This window comes from Balaenoptera borealis (assembly GCF_965194805.1).
Source record: "Balaenoptera borealis genome assembly, chromosome: 3".
In the NCBI taxonomy this organism is placed as follows: Eukaryota; Metazoa; Chordata; class Mammalia; order Artiodactyla; family Balaenopteridae; genus Balaenoptera; species Balaenoptera borealis.
In genome coordinates, this window is record NC_138866.1 from 142,738,711 (window position 1) to 142,756,175 (window position 17,465).

The window sequence follows — 17,465 nt, forward strand, 5'->3', positions numbered from 1 at the left end:
ATAAAAGTATGGAAAGATACATACCAAACTGTTACATTGGTTACCTCAGGGTGGGTGGGGAGCACAGGTGTGAGTGAAAGATTATCAGCATTTAGTTTACACATCTTTATATTGCTTTGCTTGTTACAACAATCTTACATAACTTTCAAGCCATTATTTCTTTGAAAATATTTTCTCCTCTTTTCCCTCCTCTCCTGGTACTCCCATTATGCATATGATGCTGTGCCTGATGGTCTCCCACATTTCTTGGGGGGGGGGGCATTTTTATTCATTCTTTTTTCTCTCTATTCTTCATCTTGCAGAGTATCTATTGATCTATCTTCAAGTTCATTAACTCTTTTTTCTGCTACTTCAAATCAACTCTTGAGCCCCTGTAGGAAAATTTTTATTTCAGCTATGTATTTTTCAACTCCAGAATTGTCACTTGATACTGAGTTATAACTTCTATTTCTTTATTAATATTCTCTATTTGATGCCTTCCTTTACTTCTTAACTCATGGTTTCCTTTAGTTCTGGGATCATATTTATAATGGTTATTTTGACATTGGTTGCTGGCTGACATCTGGTCACTCTCACAAGCAGTTTCTATTTGGGTTTTTTTTTTTTTCCGTGTGTATGGGTCATACTTTCCTATTTCTTTATATCCCTCATAATTTTTTGTTGGCAATTAGACATTTCAGATTATATATTGTAGCAACTCTGGGTACTGGTATCCCCCTCCAAGTCTTGTTTTCATTATTTGCTCATGTGAAATAAATCCATATTTTATGGCAAGACAAGAAGAATTTAAACATAAAAATTTTTCTTTGCCCTTTGGCCTCCTCTCTCCCTTCACTGTGCATTCTGTATCTGCATTATGCATCGACCAAACCTCCCTCATCAGCAGAAATACCTGCTCAGCCATAAAGAGTAACATTCTCCTAGCATCAACAAGACAACTCCTTAAAAGATAACATTCCGTCTTGATCTCTCAAGGGGCAGCTTAGATCTGGATTGTGTGAACTGTCAATACATGATTTAATGTACAGCCCTCTGTCTCAAAAACCTTATATAATTGTGCCTTTACTTCTAACGGTTCTCAGAGCTTTTGGAGATGCTCTTCCTGGGTTATAATTTTTCTGAGATGCTCTTCCTGGGTTATAATTCTCAAATTTGGCTCAAATAAAATTTTCCATTTCTTTCTTAGATCGACTGATGAAATTTTCATCGACTCTGTATTTTTTAGTGACTGATTAGATTTTAGGGAAGTCCATCTCCCCCACAAACACAGAGTGTTAAGCCTTTGGTGTTGTTCTCAGGGAGGTGCAGTTTTGGGGATGCCCACAGCACCCTAAGATGACAATGGTGTTGGCAGGACTCACTTATCTTTCCCTGACCTCACCCAGCTGTTAAACTCTACTAATTGCCTACTGATTGCTCTATTGCTTTCAACAATGCCCTGGGGCATAAATTGCTCTATGAACTAATCCAATCACACTGTGACTCCTCTGGAGGAACAGTTTCTGATACACATGTTTGATATTTGTTCTGACCCCAGGAAGACTCCTACCAGCTATCTTATTCCCCAGTTCTCTCCTGCAAAGTAGCCTGCCTATAACCTAAACTGTGTCTTCATTAAAACCATGAATCTCCACCCAATTTCCTTTTACCACAACCTTCACTATTCTTTTTTTTTTAATATAAACAAATAGAAATATAGATTTATTTTCTTATATGTTTACATAAAGAACATAAAGTTACTTGCCTTTCTTTTATTTATTTATTTATTTATGGCTGTGTTAAGTCTTCGTTTCTGTGCGAGGGCTTTCTCTAGTTGTGGCAAGCGGGGGCCACTCTTCATTGCGGTGCGCGGGCCTCTCACTATCGCGGCTTCTCGTTGCGGAGCACAGGGTCCAGACGCGCAGGCTCAGTAATTGTGGCTCACGGGCCTAGTTGCTCCGCGGCATGTGGGATCTTCCCAGACCAGGGCTCAAACCCATATCCCCTGCATTGGCAGGCAGATTCTCAACCACTGCGCCACCAGGGAAGCCCACCTTCACTATTCTTGAGAGTGTCCTTAGGTTTGAACTTCTCCACACTCCATTGCAATTGAAGTCAGTTCTTTGGGGAAGAGATTAGGAGCTATCTGTTTTACGGCTTACTTCTCTCCCAGGCAAAATCTTAGAGCCACCTCTCTGCAGCTAGAGGTGAGGAAAATAGCAGAGCAAAGCTTTACTCTGAGTGATAAGCTGCTCTATTTGCTGACCACCTGGTTGGGGGTTGAGAGGGAGCTATGCCCTAAAGTCCTCTCGGCTTGCCTCTCCTGGTATGGGACCACCACCTCACAAACCCTGGCAAGGGCAACAAAGCCCCAGTATTCACAGCATAGCACGCCAAAGGTAGGACATGGTCCCACAAGTGGGGACTGGCACTTAGCCTTAGCATCAGGTAGTTGGGAAGCAAGATGTGGAATATAGAAGACCTTCTCTTCCTGGGAAGAAAGCCCTCCAACTGGAAGCAGGGGGAAAGGAAGCCTGTGTTCCCGGCTGCAGCATCTGGAGTGGAGTCTCCATTTGGCTGAGCAGGAGTCATGAGAAAGGGAGTGGTCTTGGTTCAAATACTACGAACTCCCTTTTTAAATCAAATTTTCGTAGATTTTCTTGTAATGCTGTTTTTTTCGCTTATTGTTTGCTCATAGGACCATTTCCAGAGGTTACATATGGTTGGGGTTTTTTAAGTAATTTTCACCAGTTTCACGGGTGAGTGCATCAGTGGAGCCCCTTGTGCTGTTGTGTCAAAAGTCTCTGTCCAATCGATGGACCTTAGATAACATTTGTAATTAATGAAGATGTAAAGTGAAAAGCAAAAGATCTGGAAGATGTTTTACTCCAAACCTGACCATTTATTGATGTAGAAGCTGAGGCCCAAAGTCAGTGGTTCATCCTGCTCATCCTTCCTTTCATTATCTCTCCCCACAGCCGGGATGAGCTTGGGAGCCCAGGCAGACCCACAGGAGATGTGGCAGGTGCAGTCCTGGAGACAGATTAAAGGAGGATGATGGGAATCTTCATGATGTCCAGCTCATCCTCTCTAGTTCAACAAGGTGGCTCTCATGCAGGGGAGATTTGATTCACATGACACAGAGACCACAACGAGTCCAGCCAGACCACACATCACTGTACAGCCAATTCCCAGGTTTCCTTAGAATTATTACATTCAGTCTTTGCTCCTTTAATCTTATGTTACTAAAATAACTCTGCTTTGTTTGACAAAAATGCATCTGGATTACAGAATCTTAAAAGAGGATATGCCCAGATGGTAGCAGTATTTAAGGAAATATAGTTTTCCAATTTGAGAATTCGTAACCCCCTCTGATTTTATTTGTATGATTTTCCAAACCCCCCTTTTTGCCCATATACTGTTCAAGTTGCCAGGGGAGTTTTCTGGTGTAGTCATGGTAACCGTGAAGCCTCATTATGCTACCCACCCTCTACACACACGCACACACTTCACACACTTTGCCCACCAACCATAACTTGCTCAAACTCCAAAAATCATTTATAGCCCGAAAATGAGTTTAAAATAACAAATCCCAAAGTTGTATGAACCACCACATGTTGTGTTTTTGTCACACTGTCTAATTACTATTCACACCATAGGTAAAAAATATAAATGGGATTCAGGAGCAGATTGCTTGCAGCTGAGGACTTCCTCCTTAATAGAGAGGAGAATGGGGGAGTTGTACATTCCCTGCTCTAAGAGGAAAGCTGAAATTGAAGATGACTTTAAGATGTGCGCCTTCCTTATTGTTTTCACTTTCCTTGCAGTAATAATTATTCTTGGCTAATAATGTTGGTTTTTAAAGCAGGTAATTAGTGCTTCCAACACTGTTATTGAATTTCCTGAAAGCAAAGGCCTGCATTCTACAATCCAGGACCCAATTATTTGACCAAGAACTGAATCTTAGTGACAAGAGGCAAGAATTCCCCTGCATTTGCTTTAGTCAGGCCACACTTGGTGGGATGTCCAGAGCTCAGGAGATCGGCTTCAGGAGAACACTGATGAATAAGTCTGTATTCAGGGGCAGGAGACCAAGTCAGTGAGCAGATCTGTCAACCATGACTTAAAATTAAGCCCTGGAGAAACAGAGCCTTTGGTCTAGAGAAATGTGTGGGATTTGAAATCCCAAAGTCTGTGTTTTAGGTAAAATCATCTCTAAAGAGCAGAGGAACTGCTCCTGAAAAAGGAATATCATTAACCAGAGAGATACAAGCCCCATGCATTTGCCACCTCTCCAAAGCAAAAGATGGGGGAAGTGTCCTCACTATTTGTGCTGGGGCCCCCTCCTGCCCCTGCTCCCTATGGTGATGTGTTATGTGCAAGAAGCACAATCCAGGGAAGTGATTCCCATCTCCTTCTCACTCTCAGTCTGTTATTTCCCTAGCCCAGGTTACCCCACCGTAGAGACCGAGATAAAGGTGTATGTGAGAGTAGTTTATTTAGGAGGGTGAGTCCAGGGAGCAAGACTGAAGGACAGGAAGAGTGGAAAGGAAAGAAAGAAGGAAAACCAATGCAAAGATGCACTTGTGTTGTCTAACTGGTCCTTGCTCTTGAGCCCCTTACTGGCATAGGGTCACCTGAGGAAACATGGAATGTGTCTCCAAGGCATCTGGGTAAGAAGGGGGAAGACATTTACCCTGCTCTCCTTTCCCATTGGGTCCACAGGGTACGAACTCCCTCCACGTCAGAGCTGAGCATTTGTGGGTCCTGGGGAGTTCTTCGGGTGTGCCCTGCTGTGGAGTCAAAAAAAAAAACCCTGAAGCAGCAAGTGAGGGCTGAGGAAAGCTTGTCAAAGCCTGTGTGGATTGACTGCGCACCAGCCATGATGGAAATAGGAGGCCAGGCCAAGAGGATTCGAGGTGATGCCTCGAGGTATTCAACCCACCCTTCAGAAGGGTGATGGTCAGGGCGGAGGGCAGGTGGACGAGGTCCCGGACTCCTCAGTCACTCACTGGGTGTGAAGTGGTAAAGACTTGACTGTCCATTTCTGACCCAGGGATGCAGTTTCCCATTTCCTTCTCGAGCATCTTCTCCAACAAGATGGAGAGAAGAATACACCATGCTTGATTTACATCCATCTGAAACTGCCTGTGTCCTCAGACAGGAATCCTGTCTCCCTCTGACCAGTTGGAATGCACGGAGCTGACCCAAGCCTATAATCTATGATTCTGCTAAGGAAAAAAAAAGCGTTGCATGTTTCATCTATTCAGTACAAATAACTCTCCCTGAAGCCAAATGAATAGAGAGGATACCACCAAGTATAGTAGGGTACATTAAGTCTGGCCTGAAGGAACCATGCTTTTCCAGAACGGTCCCCACCTAAAGAGGAATCTACAATTTGGCACCTTTTCAGTTTCCCCCGTTGGAGGACTCAGGATCTCTGAACACACTCTCCCTCTGTATTACTAGGACTTCTCATGATGACCTCTTTCTTGCTCCTGTAGGCACCGCCTGCTGTCCCCTTGTGACCTGGCCCCGTTCCACACCCTGGCCTCCTCCTCACCTTCTGTGCTCCTCCGTTCCCATCATCTGATGCGTTCTCTCTCTCTCTCCTTTTCATCCTCTTTTATTCAGGCTAGGTTTCCCCAGAGAAGATCTTATATACAGTGTAAATTACAGTTGAGAGCTCGATGCAAATGCAACAGCTATTTTTTTAAGCAAGATTATGTAAATTGTGGGTAGTCTATTAGTTTGCTTGCTGAAATTTAAAATTATGAAGTTGAAGTTCTTTAATATGACTCAGGCCAAAAAAAGTAAATACATAATGATCAAATCATGAAAACGTGACACTGAAGCAGTCTGTTGGTATCACAGACATAGCATCCTGACTCAAGGAAACCCTAACAAACACCAGAATTTTGGATGGAAGAGACATAATTCTGCTGAACTTCACCCAGTCCTTTTACATCTCTTTTCCATGTAAGAATCCTGAAACTCCCTCAACCATTCTTTCTAGGGTGCATGGCCTACATCAAGCTTCTTAAAAACTGGGTCTCATTTACAGTAACCACCCATTTTTCTTAGGATTTTCTTCAGGCTTTTAATATAGGATTTCCAAACACATAAAGAGTTTCTCTTGGAAAACTATAATTCAAAAAGATACATGAACAGCACTACTTACAATAGTCAATACGTGGAAACAACCTAAATGTCCATTAACAGATGAATGGATAAAGAAGGTTTGGTATATATATATATACATATATATATATATATATACACATATATATATGTATATATGTATACATATATATATATACATATATATGTATATATATATATATTCCAAATGGAAAAATGAAATATATATTCACATATAATAAAATATATGTGTGTATGTGTATATATATATATATACACAATGGAATTTACTCAGCCATAAAAAAGAATGAAATAATGCCATTTGCAGCTACATGGATAGACCTAGAGATTATCATACTAAGTGAAGTAAGTCAGAAAGAGAAAGACGAATACCATATGATATCACTTATAGGTGGAATCTAAAATATGACACAAATGAACTTATTTACAAAACAGAGACAGACTCACAGACATAGAGAAAAGACTTGTGGTTGCCAAGTGGGGGGAGGGATGGATTGGGAATTTGGGGTTAGCAGATGCAAGCTATTATATACAGAATGGATAAACAAGGTCCTACTGTATAGCACAGGAAACTATATTCAATATCCTGTAATAAACCGTAATGGAAAAGAAAAAAAAAAGAATTTTTCCTGATTATTTCAAGAAACTCACAAGGGGTGTCACATATTTGCATATGTGTTTTCCTCGTGTTCTTCTGCCTGTTCTGGTTCCCCCATTTGATGTTTAGTGCCCCCCACAAAGCCTTTCCCCAGTGTCACCACCACCGAGGCTGCTGTACACAGTCTGTCCTGCAGCCTCCTCTCCCATGGGGCTCCCATGCAAGTCCAGGGAGATGGGCAGTGACCGATCTCTGAGATGACATTGTCTTCCTGCCCTTCTTTCCCCTGGGCCCAGTGTACACATCTGATCTCTCCTCCTCTCCAGGCAAAAAGAATTCTGCCATGCATGCCAATGCCAGAAAGGTGTGTTGCATGAAACACACCAGGCCTCATACTCAGATACACTTCCACATCCTTCACCCATCTGTCTTTTCTGGGGAACATTCTGGAAAAGCACAGTTCCTCCAGGCCAGACTTAATGTACCCTGATTTTCCTACTATACTTGCTGGTACCCTTTCTATCCATTTGGCTTCAGGGAGAGTTATTTGTACTGAATAGATGAAACATGCAACACATTTTTTTCCTTAGAACTGCAGATTCAGGTACAGTAAAGGCAAAGAGGGCGAGGCAACTAACATTTACAGACATCAGGTGAGAAAATGGAGGCACAGAGAAGGCCCCCACTTGCCCACGCTTACCCATCTAATAAATGATAGAACCAGGATTTGCTTCCATCAATATCTCTTTCCCTCTCTGTCTCCTCTCTCTTCCCCTGATGACTTTCTTTCATAGTTTTCATAGACGTGACTGAATGAAGTTTCCTGTCACCACTTTGTGTGTATCTTAGTTGACATCTGACTATAAAACTAGATTCCATTTTTTCTGTGGCTACTTCTTTTTTCTTTTTTCTTTAAGTTAGCCCTGAGCCCAGATTTCCCTCCATATTATGTTTACAGATCATCTGCCACATTTTCCCTTCAGCGGAAGCCACCAGTAAGGAATAAGCAAAGTCCATCCTGTCAAGTGTCTCCAAATGAAGTGTATCTAATCTTGCAAGCATTCTCTTCCTTGCATCCTATCAAGATTCAGACGCAGAAGATTCTATTTCTGTGTTTTGTTTTGTGAGCCTTCCCTGGTGGACATTGTTCGCATTGTAGAAAATTAGAACTTGGAGGGACCTTACAGCTATTTGTCCACCTCTTCTATCTTAAAGATGAAGAAATTGGGGTTAAGCAACCAGCCCAAGACCTCCCAGCCCTTTCCTAGATCACGCAAGTTAGGAGTGGAGTCAAGAAACTCTGGGCTCCCAAATTGAGCTTCTCCTAGGATATCCAACTGCCTTTACAGGGATCAGACATGCTGAAAATATTTGCTCCCATGAGCTCAGCTAGGACAGTGGCTACATGTGTTTAAATGTGGTTAATGTCAGGAGTGGCCTCCCATACTTGGAAGATTTCAATTTTTAAAGAGACACATTATAAATATACAAACACCACTCCTGCATTCTCATTTATAACACTTAATCTTCACAAATTCCCAGGCACCCCCAGAGGTTTCGCCTGTATGAAACTACCCAGCAACAGTAAATGGTGCAGGACTGCTTAAATAAGCATGGAGTAAATGTCAGTCGTCTGCTAGAATGATGCTAGGTGTTTCCACATGAACATTTAATAAATGTTTGCTCAATCTAAATCTAGACAATTGCCCCCAACGATTAAGCAAGTCCTATTTCAGGCCTGAGCATATTACAAATGATTGAAGAACACCCTGGGCCCTTGAGAAACTATTCTGGAATCATCTCCATATTCAGGTACATCCTGAAGAACAGAGGGAAATGTTCATCGTTTTGCAAAAGCTGTCTCATTCCACTTGACAGAGCAGGACCAAAGGCTAACCACCCTCGGAGTACAAACCTGTTTTACATCTTCAAGGTAGCTACTGCCCTCTAGTGTTCTGGGAGTACAGCAAAAAGTATACCTGGTAGAATCTAAGCCAACCTCACAAAGTTTTTCAGTTAATGATATGTCTCAGTCACCAGTCACCTTAGTAGGTCCTTAGAAAAGAAGGATGCTGCATTAGGATTGACCAGGTGTGGCTCCCAAGGTTTCTATTCAGCCAATTCACAGTGGTACTTCCATGCTGGTTAAAATACTGAAATGCTTCCGTACCACTAGGAAGAAAGCCACTATCCTAAACCCCCTAAGCACCCACACCGTCGCTCCAGAACCAGAACCTTCCCTTGCACTCCCCAGGGTTCTCCACCATCCAATAACTAAAGCTTTAATGCTTGGCCAAGCAAGTACCTCCAAGACCCTGATCCAGAGACACGGCTGCAGTGTTAGGTCAGCATTCGAATCAATCCAGTGATGAAATATTTTGAATGTGACACTTAATTGCTCCTCTCCATTCAACTAGCATGTTCATTCAACCAACCATTCATCATTTATCGACACCTACTATGTCCCAGACACCATGTTAATCACAATGCATGGGGGGGAAAGGAAGATTCTATTAGATTGCAGTCCTGTGGAATTCTCTGAACTTAAAAAAGACATCTAATTTGGTTAATATTGTCCTAGTGGCCTGGAAACCTCTGCAGCCAAATACTAATCTACATCCAGGCTTCTTTGGATGATTACACTATAGTATATGCCAGGTGATGAGGGGCCAGACTTTGGCTCCACCTCTTAATAGCTCTTTATCTTTCTAGATTTCAGGTTCCCCATCTCTAAAGGGAAGAAAACAACACTTAGATCACCAGATTATTGTAAGTATTAAGGGAGATAATATTTAACATGGCTTGTGTCATAGAGTAAGCTTTCCATATGTGTTTGCTAATATTTGGATCACAAAATATTAACGGTTAAAAACTTATTAGCCAAATCAAATGTTTCTACTACTTTAATACACTAAAGAACAAAAAAGCTTAGGTCATCAGAGCAATTCTACTTTCCAGGGACAGTGAGATGGAAAAACACTTAAAGGGAAAGGGAAACTAGAGCATGAAAAATATCAAGAGAAAACAAAACTGACTTTGGTCATTTCACATTCACTGCATCGGTTTAATCATTCAGTAGGTGCATTCATTATATATGGTATTATTTACAGACTTATCCAGACAGCTCTCAGTGGACATACAGCAAAGCTTTATCCAGTCAGCTGTCAAGTCATTGTAAACCAGGCAATGAGTCCCTTTGCCCATCATCTGCAGACTTCCTTTTCATAGCTCATGGTATGTGGCTCTGTGTCCTCCTTGTGGCCATGGGACCAAGGACTGGTCAGTGTAATTCACGACCGTGAAACAAACTGACTTTTCATCATCTCCACTTGCAGGTGCTTCCAAAGAAAGATGGCAGGCTTCTGAAGAAACAGCTCCTTCCTCCACAGGCTGTCTATCAGCACATTTCATCAATTACAATAGTACTGTGTCCTATGTATGTATTAGTAGTGCTTTATGCAATAGTGCCGCTTCCTATGTATGTATTAGTATAGCTTTATGCAGTAGTGCTGCTTTCCATGTATGTATTAGTATAGCTTTATGCAATAGTGCTGCTTTCCATGTATGTATTAGTATAGCTTTATGCAATAGTGCTGCTTTCCATGTATGTATTAGTATAGCTTTATGCAATAGTGCTGCTTTCCATGTATGTATTAGTATAGCTTTATGCAATAGTGCTGCTTTCCATGTATGTATTAGTATAGCTTTATGCAATAGTACTGCTTTCCATGTATGTATTAGTATAGCTTTATGCAATAGTGCTGCTTTCCATGTATGTATTAGTATAGCTTTATGCAATAGTACTGCTTTCCATGTATGTATTAGTATAGCTTTATGCAATAGTGCTGCTTTCCATGTATGCATTAGTATAGCTTTATGCAAGAGTGCTGCTTTCCATGTATGCATTAGTATAGCTTTATGCAAGAGTGCTGCTTTCCATGTATGTATTAGTATAGCTTTATGCAATAGTGCTGCTTTCCATGTATGTATTATCGCTTTATGCAATAGTGCTGCTTTCCATGTATGTATTAGTATAGCTTTATGCAATAGTGCTGCTTTCCATGTATGTATTAGTATAGCTTTATGCAATAGTACTGCTTTCTATGTATGTATTAGTATAGCCTTATGCAATAGTACTGCTTTCTATGTATGTATTAGTATAGCCTTATGCAATAGTACTGCTTTCCATGTATGTATTAGTATAGCTTTATGCAGTAGTACTGCTTCCTATGTATGTATTAGTATAGCTTTATGCAGTAGTACTGCTTCCTATGTATGTATTAGTATAACTTTATGCAGTAGTGCTGCTTCCTATGTATGTATTAGTATAGCTTTATGCAATAGTACTGCTTCCTATGTATGTATTAGTATAGCTTTATGCAATAGTGCCGCTTTCCATGTATGTATTAGTATAGCTTTATGCAATAGTGCCGCTTTCCATGTATGTATTAGTATAGCTTTATGCAATAGTGCCGCTTTCCATGTATGTATTAGTATAGCTTTATGCAATAGTGCCGCTTTCCATGTATGTATTAGTATAGCTTTATGCAATAGTGCCGCTTTCCATGTATGTATTAGTATAGCTTTATGCAAGAGTGCCGCTTTCCATGTATGTATTAGTATAGCTTTATGCAAGAGTGCCGCTTTCCATGTATGCATTAGTATAGCTTTATGCAAGAGTGCCGCTTTCCATGTATGCATTAGTATAGCTTTATGCAAGAGTGCCGCTTTCCATGTATGCATTAGTATAGCTTTATGCAAGAGTGCCGCTTTCCATGTATGTATTAGTATAGCTTTATGCAATAGTGCTGCTTTCCATGTATGTATTAGTATAGCTTTATGCAATAGTACTGCTTTCCATGTATGTATTAGTATAGCTTTATGCAATAGTGCTGCTTCCTATGTATGTATTAGTATAGCTTTATGCAATAGTACTGCTTTCCATGTATGTATTAGTATAGCTTTATGCAATAGTGCTGCTTCCTATGTATGTATTAGTATAGCTTTATGCAATAGTACTGCTTTCCATGTATGTATTAGTATAGCTTTATGCAATAGTGCTGCTTTCCATGTATGTATTATCACTTTATGCAATAGTGCTGCTTTCCATGTATGTATTAGTATAGCTTTATGCAATAGTGCTGCTTTCCATGTATGTATTAGTATAGCTTTATGCAATAGTACTGCTTTCTATGTATGTATTAGTATAGCCTTATGCAATAGTACTGCTTTCCATGTATGTATTAGTATAGCTTTATGCAGTAGTACTGCTTCCTATGTATGTATTAGTATAGCTTTATGCAGTAGTACTGCTTCCTATGTATGTATTAGTATAACTTTATGCAGTAGTGCTGCTTCCTATGTATGTATTAGTATAGCTTTATGCAATAGTACTGCTTCCTATGTATGTATTAGTATAGCTTTATGCAATAGTGCCGCTTTCCATGTATGTATTAGTATAGCTTTATGCAATAGTGCCGCTTTCCATGTATGTATTAGTATAGCTTTATGCAATAGTGCCACTTTCCATGTATGTATTAGTATAGCTTTATGCAATAGTGCCGCTTTCCATGTATGTATTAGTATAGCTTTATGCAATACTGCCGCTTTCCATGTATGTATTAGTATAGCTTTATGCAATAGTGCTGCTTCCTATGTATGTATTAGTATAGCTTTATGCAATAGTGCTGCTTTCCATGTATGTATTAGTATAGCTTTATGCAATAGTACTGCTTCCTATGTATGTATTAGTATAGCTTTATGCAATAGTACTGCTTTCCATGTATGTATTAGTATAGCTTTATGCAATAGTGCTGCTTCCTATGTATGTATTAGTATAGCTTTATGCAATAGTACTGCTTTCCATGTATGTATTAGTATAGCTTTATGCAATAGTGCTGCTTTCCATGTATGTATTAGTATAGCTTTATGCAATAGTGCCGCTTTCCATGTATGTATTAGTATAGCTTTATGCAATAGTGCCGCTTTCCATGTATGTATTAGTATAGCTTTATGCAATAGTGCTGCTTCCTATGTATGTATTAGTATAGCTTTATGCAATAGTGCTGCTTTCCATGTATGTATTAGTATAGCTTTATGCAATAGTACTGCTTCCTATGTATGTATTAGTATAGCTTTATGCAATAGTACTGCTTTCCATGTATGTATTAGTATAGCTTTATGCAATAGTGCTGCTTCCTATGTATGTATTAGTATAGCTTTATGCAATAGTGCTGCTTTCCATGTATGTATTAGTATAGCTTTATGCAATAGTGCTGCTTTCCATGTATGTATTAGTATAGCTTTATGCAATAGTGCTGCTTTCCATGTATGTGTTAGTATAGCTTTATGCAATAGTGCCGCTTTCCATGTATGTGTTAGTATAGCTTTATGCAATAGTGCCGCTTTCCATGTATGTGTTAGTATAGCTTTATGCAATAGTGCCGCTTTCCATGTATGTGTTAGTATAACTTTATGCAATAGTACCGCTTTCCATGTATGTATTAGTATAGCTTTATGCAATAGTACTGCTTTCTATGTATGTATTAGTATAGCTTTATGCAGTAGTGCTGCTTCCTATGTATGTATTAGTATAGCTTTATGCAATAGTACTGCTTCCTATGTATGTATTAGTATAGCTTTATGCAATAGTGCTGCTTTCCATGTATGTATTAGTATAGCTTTATGCAATAGTGCTGCTTTCCATGTATGTATTAGTATAGCTTTATGCAATAGTACTGCTTTCCATGTATGTATTAGTGTAGCTTTATGCAATAGTAGTGCTTTCCATGTATGTATTAGTATAGCTTTATGCAGTAGTGCTGCTTCCTATGTATGTGTTAGTATAGCTTTATGCAGTAGTGCTGCTTTCCATGTATGTATTAGTATTGCTTTATGCAATAGTCCTGCTTTCTATATATGCCTTTCTATAAATTCTTTCTATACCTACAAAGAATTCTTTACAAATCTTAGAGCACTTCACAGGCCCACAACAGAGACTTGTCAAGATTGTCTTTACTAACTTTGCTCCCAGACACCCACTCAGGAGCAAATGCCATAGTGGACATTACTACGCAACTTCTCACATCTGAAAAGCTAGAAGTGCCCCATCCAATCAAAGGAGTGAGATAGCCATGTCTGTAGCAGTGACTATAAAAAATGTTCAAAACTACTGGTCAAATATTCAAGGAAGACTGTGAGTATTCACTCACATCTGGATACTTTTGACCTCCCCCTCCCAAAATGGCCCCTCATTAGCCCCCCTCCCACCAGAGGGAATAAAATCTCTTAATCCCCCAGCACTTCTTATTGGAGCCCAGAGGCTTAGTTTGGACTTTCTAAATTTAACCTACTACTTTGGAATTTTTTTTAAAAGATTCATAAGCATAAGTCAGTATGGAAAGATGGACCAAAAAACTTGACGTTCTCTTCCTAACAACTCAACCTGCTTTATATACTTAACCTATCGTGTCAAGAAAAGAGAAGTAATAACAAAAGATATACTCTCTTAGTCTGTTAGGGCTGGGGACCTCTAGGAGTCAGACAGACCAAAAAGTTGGGACCAAATGGAAATGCACAGATCAGCTGTTTTAATGTTTGCCCTATTCAAAATGCAGCAGAATTGACAAATCTGTGTTTAACTACATAATATTTCACACTTTTAAATTTCAAAATATCTTTTGGGTTTTATCACATAAAGTAAAAGTAGCCTGAATCAAAACTGACTAATTCATGGTGTGTGTATCAAACAATAAAATCGTTCTACTATCTATATATTGTATTTTTTTATGTATATTATAAAACTTGAGCTACCTTTCAAAATCATCAATTTAAGTTACTAGATACGCATATGTCTATTCAGGACTACCAATAAAATGCTCTTCTCCTGCCTCACTTGTTACAGCCTAGGTTCTAACATACATCTCAGCAATGTACCACCTATATTCTGATAGCAAATCTTCAGCCTATCATTTGAAATTTCAACTGTAAAATATGTAGAATACAGGTTTCTGAAATTATCCTTATTAAAAATCATTAGTACAAATACTAGCAAATTAGCTATTTGCAATCCACTCCAAACACTTGCTGAGTTTTCTTGACTCATCCAGACAAACTTCAAATTGGAAAGAAAGCCATTATTATAAAACACACTTTAAATAAGTAGAGTTTTGTCACTTCCAAAGAGTTTTGAGGTTGAAAAAATTTGCTTTGTGATTCTTTGGGAGAAACACTTTTATAAATAAGAGTCATTTATAATTTTGTTCATCAATTGCTTACCAATTTTTTTCTGAGCTTTTTTAAAGTGATCCTTTGTGAGATAGTTCAAGGTCTAATTTTCCTGGAAAGCCATTTTTGTTGGCCTTTTGTTCACACCCTACTGAAGTCACACATGCTGATGTAGAGAAATCTGAATTACGGAGATTATATATTGTAGGTGAGATGTAAACAAGACAGTTGGTTTTGAGTAGTTTGCTCTCCTGGGCAACAGTCACTGGGATTAAACAGATCTCCCTACCTAGGGAAAGGACCAAATGTGGAGACCACATTAACTTGGGGTAGGGGACAGCTCCTGAAAGACATTTGCTTTCTAGAGGAATACATATTTATGGTCTCTGAAATTTGAAGACATTTGAACCCAGCAGGACCAGAAGTGAATGGGCAGCTAAAGTATGTGTTGTCAGGTGACATGACAAGTACTCCTTATTCCTCAGCTCATGGTTTGAACCTTCTGGAGGGTGTAGTATGGTCCTGCTAAGCAGATCCCCTGTTCTGCCTGTAATTAGCAACAACTATATAGCAACTTTTATTACTCCATTTACCTTTGTGCATAGCTCTTGTCTCTGTTTCAGTTCATCATTAATCTTTTTGGAAATCAAAACTTTTGTCAGTGCTGTCACAAGAGCCATGCATATAAATCTCCCCACTATGCTTCTGAAAATTAAATAAAATGTGCTTTAAGCTTGCCTCAAATGGAAAGACTCCGTGTGATTTATTTCCACACTGTTTTTAGGGCTGAGCCGAAGCATGACTCAGCTACCCACAAAAGCCCAAACTTTGAACAGGGGGACAATCACTTAGAGGTGGGGACCTTGTACAGCATGGGACACAAGTAGCCATTCTGTAAATACGTATTGAATGAGATCTAAGTGGAGGAATTTTTGTACTCCGCCTTTCTCTTTTCAAAGGAAAAAATCTTTTCACCCTTTTCAAAAGACATTTCCATGCCAAGTTCAAGTTGCCTGTCAGCAGATCAGATTCACACCTAGCCATATCTTCACTGACACTCTTTAGTTACTGATGCACTGCCCCTAGTTGATTGTCTCTGAACTTGAGGAAGATGGTGATTGTTTTTCATGGACTGCTCTTTTTTGTGAGTTTCTTTCTGACTGGGCAAGTTTGAAATTATCCAGGCAACAGAACTTCTCCTACAAGCCAAATTGGCAGATTGTTGGTGCTGCTCAAAATACGACCCAGGAACTGACACCATCACACCACCCGGGAGCTTGTTAAAAATGCAGATTCTCAGATCCCACCCCAGATGGGATGCAGCTCAGCAGTGTGGGTTTTAACACCCCCTCTCAGGTGATTCTGACCCACGCTAAGGTTTAAGAAGCATGGTCCACCTCTCTTTTCTCCCTTTCTCCATTAGCGCCAAGATCCTCAATTTGGAGGAAGGCTGGAAATGCTCCCAGGTAATCCCAGCCTCCACTGCAACAAAGGGAGGTCAATGATATACATGTGGAAGCAACCAGAAGGGGCATCCAAGAGAGCAGTTTCAAGGGAGGCTGGCTAAGCTGGGAGGTGCAGCCTCTTTGCCTCTTGCCCTTCCTTCTGCTTCCTGCTGAACTGTGGATGTGAGGACTGGTGCTCCAACAGCCATCTCAGTCCATGAGGCAGCCTTGACCATGGAAACAGCACTAAAAACTGAGGAGCCAAAAGGCAGGATTCTATTCCCAATAATCAGATGACAAAGCAGCCACACTGGCCATGGCTTTCTTTCCTCCACATTCCCTTCATATGAGAGAGAAATAAACCTTAACTTACTATAAACATATTCTAAACCTGCTTGTTTGAATTTTCAGTTATACGTCACCCAACCTAATCCTAACTAAATCCCAAATATTGAGAGAGTGTTACTCAGCTGCCCCCTAGAAAAGCCAAATGTGGAGGTAGAAATGCCTTTCCCAGGACTGCTGGGAGCCTCGTCCCACTAACAAATGTCCTGGTTGAATTCCTTGCCCCCATCCCTCTTCCATCTAAAACGTTCTTGCAAGTCGATTAAGTAAAAACTGATTAAGTTCTATAGAAAATGAGCAAGTGTGCCTTTTCCCTTACCTCGTTTATAAAGAGAAGAGATTGGCACATTCCTTGAGGAAAAGAGAAGGTGTACAGGGCAACACTTGACTGGTAAAGAAGAATCGTCTTACAAACAAATGGTGCATTTTACCGATTGTAAGATCATTGCACTTTGGATTTGTTTTTTTGGAGGGGGGTTTGTTTTTGCCAATTTAATATCCATCTTGCCCACTCGCTGTAAGCAGAACAAAGCAGGAGGCAGGAACTTTTTTCACCTCTGGATCCCCAGAACTGAGTGTGGAGACTGGAACACAATAGGGGCTCAGTAAGGATTTGTTGAATAAACAAATGAATGGCTGACTGAATGGATGCATACATACTAATCCTTCCGTGTTTATACAGGACCTTCAACTTACTCTATGTAAAACAA